The sequence below is a fragment of the Corvus hawaiiensis genome, chromosome 9 (genome assembly GCF_020740725.1).
Source record: "Corvus hawaiiensis isolate bCorHaw1 chromosome 9, bCorHaw1.pri.cur, whole genome shotgun sequence".
Classification (NCBI taxonomy): Eukaryota; Metazoa; Chordata; class Aves; order Passeriformes; family Corvidae; genus Corvus; species Corvus hawaiiensis.
The window spans coordinates 31,682,932-31,695,094 of record NC_063221.1 but is presented as its reverse complement, the minus strand read 5'-3'; the positions used below and the strand labels follow the sequence as shown (position 1 = coordinate 31,695,094).

At 50.5% G+C, this 12,163-nt stretch overlaps 1 long non-coding RNA gene across 1 annotated transcript; it reads left to right on the top strand.

The window, feature by feature from the left end:
* Positions 1–617: 617 nt before the first annotated feature.
* On the top strand, positions 618–11,644 carry LOC125330359. Its single transcript, XR_007205474.1, has 3 exons — positions 618–702; positions 1,202–1,321; positions 7,316–11,644. It is a non-coding gene; the product is annotated as an uncharacterized LOC125330359 (long non-coding RNA).
* Positions 11,645–12,163: the final 519 nt, after the last annotated feature.

Below are 12,163 nucleotides of genomic sequence, written 5' to 3'. Positions count from 1 at the left end.
TGACTGCGTGTGTGTGGCTCTGTGTGTGTCATTCCTTGCGTGTGCGCGTGTGTCACTCCCTGTGTGTGTCCCTGTCACTCCCTGTGTGTGTCCGTGTCACTGTGTGTGCCCGTGTCACTCGCTGTGTGTCTGTGTGTGACTCCCTCTGCGTGTGCGGCTGCATGTGTGTCTCCCTGTGTGTGCGTGTGTCACTCCGTGTGCGTGTGTCACTCCTTGTGTGTGTCACTGTGTGTGTGTGTCACTGTGTGTGTGTGTCACTCCGTGTTCGTGTCACTCCCGGCGCTGTCCCGGCGGGCGCTGCCCTGTGTCCGTGCACGACCGTGCCTGTGCACACGCGTGTCATACGCGTGGCCGCCGCTGCCGCGGACACCGCGGGGGCCGTGCCGGGGCCGTGCCGTGCCCGTGCCGGGGCCGTGCCGTGCCCGTGCCGTGCCCGTGCCGTGCCCGTGCCGTGCCCGTGCCGGGGCCGTGCCGGGGCCGTGCCGGGTGCGCGCTCCCGCGGGTGCCGCCGTGCCCGCGCTCGGGGGCGCGCGCCGCTCCCCGGCCCCCTCCCGCCCGCGCGCGCCCCCGCGCCGCCCCCGGAAGCGGGCGCGGGTCACGTGGGCGCGCGGCGCTGCCATAAACACGGCAAGATGGCGGCGCTCACGCCGCCCGCCCGCCCGTGCTGCGTCATGTCGCGCCCCGGCCCCGCCGCGCCCGCAGGTGGGTCCGGCCCGGCGCGGCCCCGGGCACCGCGGGGTGGGAGGCCGGCGGCGGGGGGGAGCGGGGCCGGCGGCGCCGGGCGCGGCGCTGCCCCGTGGCGCACTCGCATTTTCAGGGGGTGCGCGGGCGGGGCCGCCGCCCCCCCTGCCCCGGGCGGGTCCAGGCGCTCCTGAGGGGCGAGCGGCGCGGGGGGCGCCCCCCGGGCTCCTGCGGGCATGGGGGGGATCCCGACCCGTCCCGTCCCGTCCCGTCCCGTCCCGTCCCGTCCCGTCCCGTCCCGTCCCGTCCCGTCCCGTCCCGCGGCTGCTCCACGGCTTTCCCCCGCCCCCGTTCCAGGTAAGCTCGGGAAGCGCCCTCGAAGCAAAGTTGGGAGGGAGCGGCGGGGGCGGCCCGGGCTCCGCCACCCCTCAGAGCCTCCGTGCCCGTCACCGCGGCCGTGTCACCGCCCGTCACGCCGCTGTATCCCCGTAACGAGCTGTTTGTTTTCTTTCCTCTTCAGGCTCGCCGAGATTTGCGTTCAAGCCGCGCTGAGGAAGATGGAAATGAGGTTTGCTCCCCACACGCCTCATGAGCCCGTATAGGCTGAGAGCAGCTCGCAGCGCTGGAAGATCCTCGACCCGTGCGTAGGGGTGGGGAGGGACAAGCGCTGGGGCTGTGGGCAGGGAATGTCCCCAATCCCATCGCTGTGATGCTGAAGGAATTTTGGTTCCTATGAAACAAGTGAAAAAATGTCACCAGCCCCAAAGGGGCAGGAGGTGGAACTGGAGTTTAAAAACCAGCCAGGCCAGCTTAAATGGGTTTCAAAGGTGAGAACTGGCAGCAGACACTGGAAAGTAGAGGGTTTTTTTTTTTTTAAAGTGTATGGAAATATGCAGGGCCTTAGCAACAACAAAAACAAAATTGTGTGCTGGACTCCAAAACTAATGTGGCTTTTGCTGAAAAAAAGGTGTTTTTTTCCAGATAAATGGAGAACCTACTTAAGCTTTCTGCATCAGGTCTCTGTAGCTTTAGTCTGGCTGAAGCAAAGCAAAAATCAGTGTGTGTGTGTATGTGAGATGCAAGACAACAAACTGTATTTGTATTGGGGCAAGAGCTGGATCCTCCAGAGAAAATGGCACCAGCCCTAGGAATATGGGTGTAACTCCAACAGTTGGCTGTGCCAGAGGGTGCTGGGGAGGAATTGTCCACCCTCTCCATTTAATACCATGATAAGTAACTGCTGGAGCACAGAGTAAAATCCTGATAGAGTGATCAAAGCATGTTTGAATTGTAAAACAGTGATTCTTCTCTCATCGCCTCAGCCTGTGAAATGTAGAATTCCCAATCCTACACTTAAGCCATGCCACTGAAATCACTAGAATTCCTCACCTGGAATACCAATGGTGCTGTGAAGACACCTCAGAGTGAGAGCCAAGGGCTCATTGCTCATGCAGCTCCTTTCCTTTTCAAAACCCACCGTTGCACGGACAGAATTCATTAATATTTTTAGCAAGTTTTTGTTGTGCCTTCCTAGCAACAGCCAATTCCTTAATGATTAATCCACAAACTGTGGCAAATCCTCAAGTTTGGGGATGCATGCTGAAGTCATCTGTGCTGCCTTACGTCAGCATTGCATAATCTGTTGACTGTCCCCTTTTTATGTAATGTATGTTTGGAGTTTGTTTTAAAATGTACAAATGTTTTTTTCCCCTGCGTGCTGCTCCTCCGATATTCCATGTTTGCCTCTCCATTGCCCTCTGGAGTTGCAAACTTGTTAAGGCAGCGTTTTCATGGCTGGATCCAGCCGAGTGTTGCGTGTTTCTCTCTTTAAAACAGCTTCTGGAACATCTCAGCACCTTCTCTTTGCCAGGTAAGTTATTTAGAGTGATAAAAAAACCCCCACTTCTGGAGTTTCTGCTTCCTCCTGGTGGAAACATGGAAGCTTTTTGTGCTGCTCAAGTCCATCGACATCATAAATGGACTTTTATTGGAACCTTAGTAACACATTAACTTTGGCAACATAAAACCGTTGTGTTTTTTTAAACTCATTTCAGAACTTGATGTATCCGATTGCCTCAGGCAACATTAGGGGTGTAGAAAATGTTTTGTGATGTTTTCAGGAATGCCTGTTTTTAGGGAAAAAAAGACAAAGAAGGTAGAGTTGCAGAAATACACAACAAAGTGGGGCGTGGAGAAATAGTGCTGTGATCTTTTCAGCAGTGCCTGTTTTTAAGGAAGTGAAAAAACGGGGGGGAGTAAATACAGGTTGATGGCAGCTTATAATTTAACTTATAATTAGTGGGATTGTGTGTTTCAAATGTTTTTATGTGGATTTGATGACCTAAAAATGCCAACTCAGACATGCCGTAGCCCCTCTTTGCTTCCTGCAGTTGCAGCCCCTGTGAGTGTAGCTGGCACTGGGAGCTGCTCCTCTCAGAGGGCACGGGGAGGATCTGCCATGCTGGCTCTGGAGACACATGTGCCAAACTCCAGATGATCCCAGTGAAGGTGTGGGATGGGCTGGAAAATCCCAGCTCCTGGCAGCAGGAGCCTGGTGGGCTCAGGGCACGGTGCCGGTGCCGCCCTCGGGGTCGTGCCCGTGGTGATCCTGCTGTCCCAGAGTGGCTCCTGCAGCTTTCCTGGCTGGCTGCCACTGTCCCCACTGCCTGGCTGCTCCCTGACACCCAATACTTGAGCAGCATGAGCAGAGTGCTGCTGGCTGGCTGGATTTAAGGGGGAGAAAGGGCTGCCCCTGTGTAGAAGGTTGGTTACCCTTTCTCCATTAAATCCAACGTGGGTGGATTTGCCCAGAAGAAGCTGCTGCTTAAAACCACTTTGAGCTGTGCTGCAGAAGCCACCGTGGTCATTAAAACAACACTAATTATGTGGATAATTTCTTAGAGTGAACTTCAGCTGCAAAGCCACTTTGTGTTAAGGCTCCTGAGGCTTTCACCTGTGGGGTGACGTGGGGTGACGCGGGGTTTTGGGGACACTGAGGGAAGAGGACACCAAGGACTCGGCAGTGCCACGGAGGGGCCAATGACTGCCAGGCTGCCCTGGCTCAGTTATCACAGTGCTGATGCTGTCTCTTGTAAAGGTACAGTACTGTGATAACTGAAGGATGGCAGCCATCTGAGCTTCACGGCATCCTGGGGCCACCAAACCCACCACGTGCATCGTCCTGCTCCACTGGAGTGTGCTCGTTTCACCTGGAATAAATTGGTATAAAAGCCAAATTCGTTTCAATAAAATATTATACACTTTGCCTCTTTATTGGCTGTTTCGTCTCGGGAGGGCTTCCAGAAATGCTGTGCTTTGGAAGCCTTCAGGAATGGTTCCCAAAGCAGGGTCCTGTGCAGCCTGGTGAATATTAACCCACAGAGGGGCTGCTCAGTGGGGGATACTTGGTAACAGAACAAATGATTCTGCAGAAATAGAGAAAATGAAGCACTCTTAAGATACTTTTTAATATTTTTTGTTAAAGGTACCACAGTCTAGGCTGGCTACTGTAACCCATAGGTCTCCCCATGGAAATAAGCGGTGGGACGTGGATTCTTTCAGATAGTGAGTTAGTGATGGAGCTGGGACAGTCCCTTGCAGGGTTTCCTCCGGGCTTTTCAGCTTAGTGGGTGGGAGACTGAATTTCCTGGGTCATTTTTACAGCGATGTCATCAAAATCCGTGGAAATGAGGCGGTTTTCAGGGAGCCTGTGCTGATCTTTGTGCCACGGGAGTTAACTCTGCAGTGCTGGGACACGACAGCAGAGGGGCCCCGCGGGCCGGCTTGTGGTGAGAGTGTGAAATCCCAAGATTTTTTGCATAAAGCAACCGGAACCCTGCAGAAATGTTCGTGCAGCGCCTGTTTCCCAGATCCCTGCCCTTCCCCGAGGAACAGATGGCATTCGGGCTGCGAGGCTGATGCAGCACTTTCCAGAGGTCACTATTTGTTCTGATCCTGACGTTCGGAGTGGTCATTGACCCAGTGGTGTTTAGAAACTCTTCGGGGCTGGATAGTTCATGTCCAGCCAGGGCTTTGCCCTGTGCTTCCCTGCTGCTCGGGGGAGAGGACAGGGATTAGCCCCGAGATGGTAAGAAGATGGTATTTTACTTCCCTGCTCCTCACTGGAAGTTTTTGGGGCCAGCCCGGCGGGGTCGGGGCTGTGCAGCTGTGATGGAACGTTTTGCTAGCCTGCGTCACTTAAAGGGGGGAAATTATTACTGGTGCTGTGGCAGAGGCTCGAGGCTGGTTCTGGAGGAGGGCTCTGCCGCACCAGGAACTGCAAACGATAAAAAAAGACATCCTGCTACCAAGAGTTTAAATTCTAGATTAAAATCTGAGCAGAGTCAAGCCTCAGCTTCCTCTTTCTGAAGGCTACAGGCACCCCTTGAGCAGGCAGGAATGTGCTTATCCCAAAAAGGAGCACTGGTCATCTCTGCATTGGCTGTCCCACAGCAACACTGCTGTGCTCCTTGCCGTGCCACACTCCCATTCCAGGATGAATGGGAGAGGAGGAGCTGTGGGATCCTGGAGATGGGAGCATTTGAAAGCTCCCAGGCTGCCCAGGGCTCTCTTTTTACCTATTTCTGGATCCAGCAGGTGCTCAGGGAACGAGCATCCCCTTTCCTGGGAGAAAAGCAGGTGCATCCAGCCAGGTCTTCATGGTGCTGCCCCAGGGACAGCTCCAGGTGCTTCCTGATGGAAACAGTCAGGGTGGTGACTCCTTAGAGAAACCATAAAGTTCTTGTCCTTCCCACAGGAAGCAAGATAACTGCTCAGAGGCAGATCTGAGGTTTGTTATGGATCGGATCCAAGGAATACAGTTGCTCACCTGCCAAGCCATGGCTCAGGTTTGGGGTTAATGACCAACCCGTGTCGTTTTTAGGGATGTGCAGCAGAGCTGTGCATGGGAAACATATCTGGGGCTGCTGAACAGGGCACAGAGCCTGCCCCAGTGACTTGTGCCTCTCATTTCCTGTCACAAGAAGCACGGCCTTGAGCTCTGGCATGGGACAGGAACTGAAGCACTGGCTGTGCCTCAAAACATCACCTCTCCAGTCAGACTTACTGGAGTTTATGTCCCTCTCTAGCACGGTGGACAGGGAGTCCATCTCTTTTTCCTGTAGCTTCCTACTGATCTAGGAACAGGACAGACTGGTGGGTTTGCTGTCCAATGTTGCTGCACAATCTCAAAGTCTCTTTTGGCAGTAGAGCACTTCCTCCCACCAGCATGTTAAAGCAAGACATAAACAGCCTGCATCCAGTGATACAGCCTCAGAAACAAGGTCCCTGAGGAACATCCTCTCTCTGATAAAGCTTTCTGTGATTCCTGGGATTGATCCCATGGCAACGCAGTTTCTCGTGCCGTGTTTCAGCTGCTGTTCCAGATGGGTCTGTTCTTACCCAGTGGTTCTCAGGCTTTTGCATCAGGAAAGTCCCTTTTCCCATCTGGACGCCGCCGCCGCCTTCCCACCCACGTTCCGCATGAGGAGAGGAGCAGTTCTGCTCCTGTGATGTCTCCTCGGGGCTGTGAGGCTGCAGACAGGAACGGCTGCTCTGCTCCTGGCTCCCAGCCACAACTCAGCCTTTTAAGGGTGGGAGCTGCTGCTCGGAGCAGCCTGACCCTTCTGACAGCAGCAGGATAAAAAGCATCCATTGTCTGCAGGCACTCAGCCTTGAAACCAGGTGAAGATGTTGCCTTTCCCCAAAATTAATTTTCTTTTTTTCAAATGTACCTTCTATTCCTCTTGGACTAAAATAAAAAGAATCCTCCCCAACAGAGCTTCAAGCACTCAGTCATTTCAAAGTCCAGCAGTGCCCCATATGAGTCAGACTGGTTTAATTGCTGCTCATTCAGATCTTCTCCAGCTTAGTGCAGACACTTGAACTTGAACTTTAACCCGGACCTTCATGATTAAACATCTTTACAAACCGAGCAGCCTACTCACAATGTCCCCATGCAAATATTAGATGTACCAGAAAATAGGTTTATGTCTGGTTAAGCAATTCCTCAGCGTGAGCCTGCAGATGTTGGACAGAGTGTAATGAAGACTCTGCTGAAGTCTGTCTGTACTGTCGGGTTTTCCCTGGAACTGGGAAAAGCAGTGCCCAGGAGCAGTGTGGGAACAGAGGATGACACAATCCCTTCTCCTTTCTCCATAAGATGTTTCTGCCTGTATCTCACATTTTGGAAACAGCTGCTTGCTGAGTTGTTGGGTTATATGTAAACCCTGCAGTTTGTCATTAGCTTGATTCACCAAGGGAAGCTGTAACTTTATTTGATGGCTGATCGGGACAAAAGTACTCAGCAGGAGCTGAGTGTTCCAGTGTGGTGCAGTAGCAAAGTTACTGCTGTAATTTCTGTATTGGGGCAGATGAGAAAGCCAGGATTGCACAACTTGGTACGTAATCTGCTCTTCATAACATTTCACAGGAACAGGAGAGGTGCACAGACCCACATGTGGATTAATATACTCTTATACAAGGCCTTTACTTGATGTTGGCCCAAAGTTATAATTCTTCTGGGAGTGATGGAGCCAGAGGAAAGACCCCTCTCCTCCAGAGGGCTTTGGCTCACAGCTGTGCTTCAGTTTATAGATGAAATTCTAATCCAAATCTCAAATTCCTTTGACTTCAGGAGGCTGAGAGCTGCAGTTCGGGTTTTTTGATGCACAGGGATGTGCATCTGCCACTGGAAAAAGCCTCTTTCAACCAGAGCAGAAAACAGAGAAAACCATGAGGACTGCTTGGGTTTTTCCTTGGATCTTCTTAAGCCAGGCGCTGCAGCCTCACCTGTAGCTCAGGACACGGCAGTCCCCAGTGCTGTGCCCACACAGGGTCACTTTTTAAATTAAGGCAAATTTGCTCAGATTTGGTTCTGGACAGCAGTGCCAGGGGAGCCCAGAGCTGGAGCCCATGGGATGGAAGGGTGGAGAGGGCAGGGGGTTGTGGGTGCTCCCTCTGCCACCTCCTCCCCACGGTGAATGTCAGAGCTCTATTGACTGCCCTCTCTTTGAATTAACTCCAGGAGCAGGCAAAGTACACTGAATAATTCAGGAGAGATGTGTTTAAACATTTGCACAAGCTTCAGATTCCTCCTGCCTAAAAATAAGTCTGGCAGAGAGCAAATGGTTCCTGGTCAAGGTGTTGGTGAATGGACAACAGAGCTGTGGACCCCATCCCAGCACCCAAGAAGACCCCATCCATGGGTCTTGTCCCTGCTGCTGGGACCAGCCTGGCGCTGATGGTGGTGGAAAGTTCATGAGCTGAGGGCTGCACACACAAGGGCAGCACCAGCACAGGCAGGTTTGGTCTGCTGGTAGCAAAGAGCCCTGGGGAAAGGGCTGGTAGAGGAGCAGGGGAGGTCAGTGAGCATCAGGGGTTTAAGTGCTACAGGGAGAGCTGTTTTCCGTGGTGGGATTCTCACCTCCTCCATTTTTTAAAATGAGCTTAAGGAAAACGCACAAGAAAAAGGTGTCAGTGTTTGAGCAGAAGTGATTCTTCCAGATGGAAGTGGATGAGGAGGAGTCAGTCCTTTTCTCATGGAAGCACGGGCTGTGCTGGATGCCATGGACAGATCACAGAGACAATGTGAGAAGCTCCATGAGGATGTTCCTGATTTCCTGTGTTCCATATGCAAGCAGTTTCCTGAAACACGTGTGCTCACATTCCCTGAGTGATAAAAAAGTCACATGGTTGGCTGAGCAAAATCTCCTCACTGTGCAGAGCAACCACGTCTCCAGCATCCAAAACCTTGCTGCATCCTGGTTTGAAATGTATCCAGGGGACTCTGGAAATGAAAATTTCCAGAGGTTTATTGCTAATTAAGCCTAATTAATTTTGGATGTAAACGTACCAAGCTTCTGTAGTTGTGTTTGCAGCCCTATTAAAGGAAATCTCATGGGTGTTTTATCTGAAAATTATTAGAGGAACAAGGTCTGTTTAGTTTCTTCTTAGACTATGGACTTCTCACTTCTTCACCACTTGAACGCGGCTAAGTTAATATCGCAGCCTTTTAAAACAACTGCCTGAAATACAAGAGGAAATGAGGAAAACAGAGAGATGGGAGAAAATTCCTACACTGCTCCTCACCTCCATAGGTTTCATGGACTGGAGTGGTAACATCAGCTATTTCCAACAGATTTTGTGTTGCAGCCTGGATGTTCTCAGTAGGTTTGAAACCCATATCCAAGTGCACTGTGACAATTCTGCTCTTAATGTGTGCCATTTAAAGGCCAGCCAGGATGACAGAGACCAGCCAGAATGTCACATTTCTCTGTCTCTTAAGATCCTTGACACTTTCTTTTTTCCTCTTCCCACACCTTTCCACAGCAGCTACATGGTCCTGCTGACTCCATTCAACCAGCACAGCAGGACTGGGGCCCTCAGCTCATCCCTAATGCGAAAAAACTCCACTTTCCTCCAGACTTGGAGCTTGTTTGCCACCCTGCCTGTATTTCTGAACCCTCTGTGCCATTATGAACAACACCCTTCCTGGGAACACAACCTTAATTCCCAATCTCCTTATGACAGAGGGAGGGGGAATATGGTGAAGCCCAGCTCAAAATGCTGCTTTGTAACCCAGACTGAGGAACTGGAATTTCCAAAAGTGCACGTGAGAAAAACAGCAGCAGCAGAGTGAGCTTTGGAATTTGTCCAAGCATTAAAGATTTTAGAAATGCTACGTGCTCTATGTCACATGTGTCCCCCTGAGTGGGACGGGGAACCTGCAATGCTGGGCATGACCTGAGAAATGCCCCAGCCATGTAAACAAGCTCTGGGGTGTGTGGGCAGAGAGGGACATGATCAATATTGTATCATTTTGGTGATAAACGTGGCGTTTCTGATCCTAAAATATTTAATTCTTGCTCTGGTTGAGGTCACTGCTCTGCTTTGTCCCCTCCTGTGCTTTGTGCCTCTCCACCAGCACATTCCAGTTCCAGTAAGTGCTAAACTTACCCTTATAAAAGCCAGCTGTTGCACATACAGCTTTTTCTGGGATATGTATATCTCTCCCAGAGAAAAAGCTCCATATATATCCATAAATACCCGTGGACGTGGAGTCAGTCTATGAGCAGGAGCATTGTCTAGCTCCAGTGGTGTGGCTGGCAGACAGCCAGGCAGCAAGTGGGTACCTGTGAGCTGTGCCAGCACCAAGCTCATCCTTCTGGAAAGGGCTCTGCTGGGAAGTGGATGAGCTCAAGAAAATGCATTTGAGCTTCTGGGCAGTATTGATCTGTCTTTATGTATTTTATTAATCTGCTTGAAGCATAATAAAAACGTGCTCATGGAATGAGTTGGAGTTCAGAGGAGGGGGAGCCAGAAGTGGGGTTTGGAGCTGGCCACCATCACCATCTTCATCCTTTGCAGCTGCTCTAGAGCTCGACACAAACCCAGTTTCTGCTTCCCAACAAGGCAACAGAAGGGATATTTTTCAGCAGAGAAATTTGGGGGAAAAAAATGAAAATAAAGCTGTTGGTTTGGTTTGGTGTAAGAACAGTGAACAAGCAGAAAGATGTCAATGGGAAAGAGCAGACGATGAGGGCAAGCAGCAACATGAACACGCCTGCTGCAGGGTTGAGACACAGCAGCAGCATCTTCCCACTCCCCAGCTTGGAGCAAAGTGAGTGAACTCCATCCCCCCGGCCAGGAAAGTCGGGAATAGAGCTCCTGTCCCACCTCCCACACACGGCTCTGGCAGCTCGCTCCAGCCCTGCCCAGGAAATCCCCCTGCAGCATGGTTGTGGCACCCTCGGAACAGGGGCTGCTCTGCGTGGGCAGAATCTAATCTTCTTTGTGCAAAGTACCCTTGGACTACCGACATGAAGTAGCTCTCCTTCCACAAACTGAGATTATTCGCTTTTAAAAAAAGGGTTGAGCCCCATCTTCAGAAGTAGTTAATTACTCGGAAGCAATTCACACCTTCCTGGTGTCTCAAAATAAATTCTCTCACTTGCTTTTCCAAGCAGAGCCCTCTGAAAACAGTGTCACCAGCGGGGTTTCACGCATGTTCCATGAGCACAGGAAGCTGAAGATAAATTCAGCAACAGATCAGATGTAAAGAACTTGTGTACTTGGGTGTCTATTTATACAGCTCCTGTGCCAGTCCCACGAGTAGCCAGGGGCCTCACAGGCTCTGCGATATTCCGTGGGGATGGGGTGCAGTGGTACCCACCACACCCAGCTGAAGGGGTGGTTTGGGACACCCAGGGTTTGCCTGGGTGAGCCCCTCCACCTGTGCTGCCCCAAAGCTGCTCTTCCTGGCCCTGCATCCTGGCTCCTCCCCATCCTCCAGCATGGGGAGAACCAGAAATAAAATTAATAAAATTATTTCTAATTTCAACACCAGTCTGCAGAAGCGCACAAGGGCATGGAGTTGTTCTCAGAATGCTCTCAAATACTACTACAGGTTAAGGAATTTTACATCCCTGTTTACTCATCACACTGAGCCTCTGACTTCATTGCATCCTCCTGAATTTTGCTGATACGAGTGAGGAGAACCAGGCCCCAGAGTTACTGCCAGGAACAAATCAATGACAAACTGGAAGTGCTTAGCTGGTGTTAAATCACCTTTATATAAAGGTCCTGTCAATCCCAAGCTGATGCCATTGGTGATTTAAAGCACTTTACCATATGCCCCTCACTGTACCTTGAAATACAATGAAAAAAAAAGCTTTTAAAACATTTATACATTTTAAAGTAGAGTGGAAATATCCCATTTCAGAGGCAAAGGTGAAGCTTGAAATCAAACTGCAGAGTGGGCAAGTAAGGGATAATCTGTGCATCCATCCCTACCCTTTAAAGAAGGCTACAAGAGAGAATTTGTTGGAATTTAGCATGATTTTTAAATCACAAATGCCAAGACAGTCAGATCTCATGTTCTGTATTTTGCCTTTTATTTTTTTGGTGGAGAATATCAGTGAATCGTGGAATTTGCAAAATAAAGAAGGATGTAAGATACAAGATACTTCTTCAGATGTGTCGCTGCACCCCAGTAAAGTACTTAGAGGGAAAAAAAGAGATTTATTTTTATTTATTTACTTTTCTGCAGCTCTTTGCAAGCCTGTTCTCTTTCTAAGCAAGAAACAAAGTCAGCTGTAAATACAGATGATTAATTCCTTACAGAAAACTACTTTAAGAGTTTTAATACAAAATTACATCCTTCCCATAGGCTGGAATGTGGTGGTAAACGCAGAGAATTTTGGGTGTAGGTTGGAAATCTCCCCCTGTTATTAACATAGTTCTTGGAGGAATTTTTAGAAGCACATTGATTTCATCCCAGTTTCGTGTCACAGAACAATGAGTAGAAATCAGCAGTGTCCCAAAATCAAGGAAAATAAGGCAGAAGCTCATGTAGCAGACGGGACTGGGGAGACTGGACACACGATTTCTGTGAGACTCAAGTGCCAGAGGAGCTCAGCCCCTGTTTTTTAAAGTGAGGTGTGGGAGAATTTAATTCTCGCTGAAACACGTGGCCTTTGGGAGC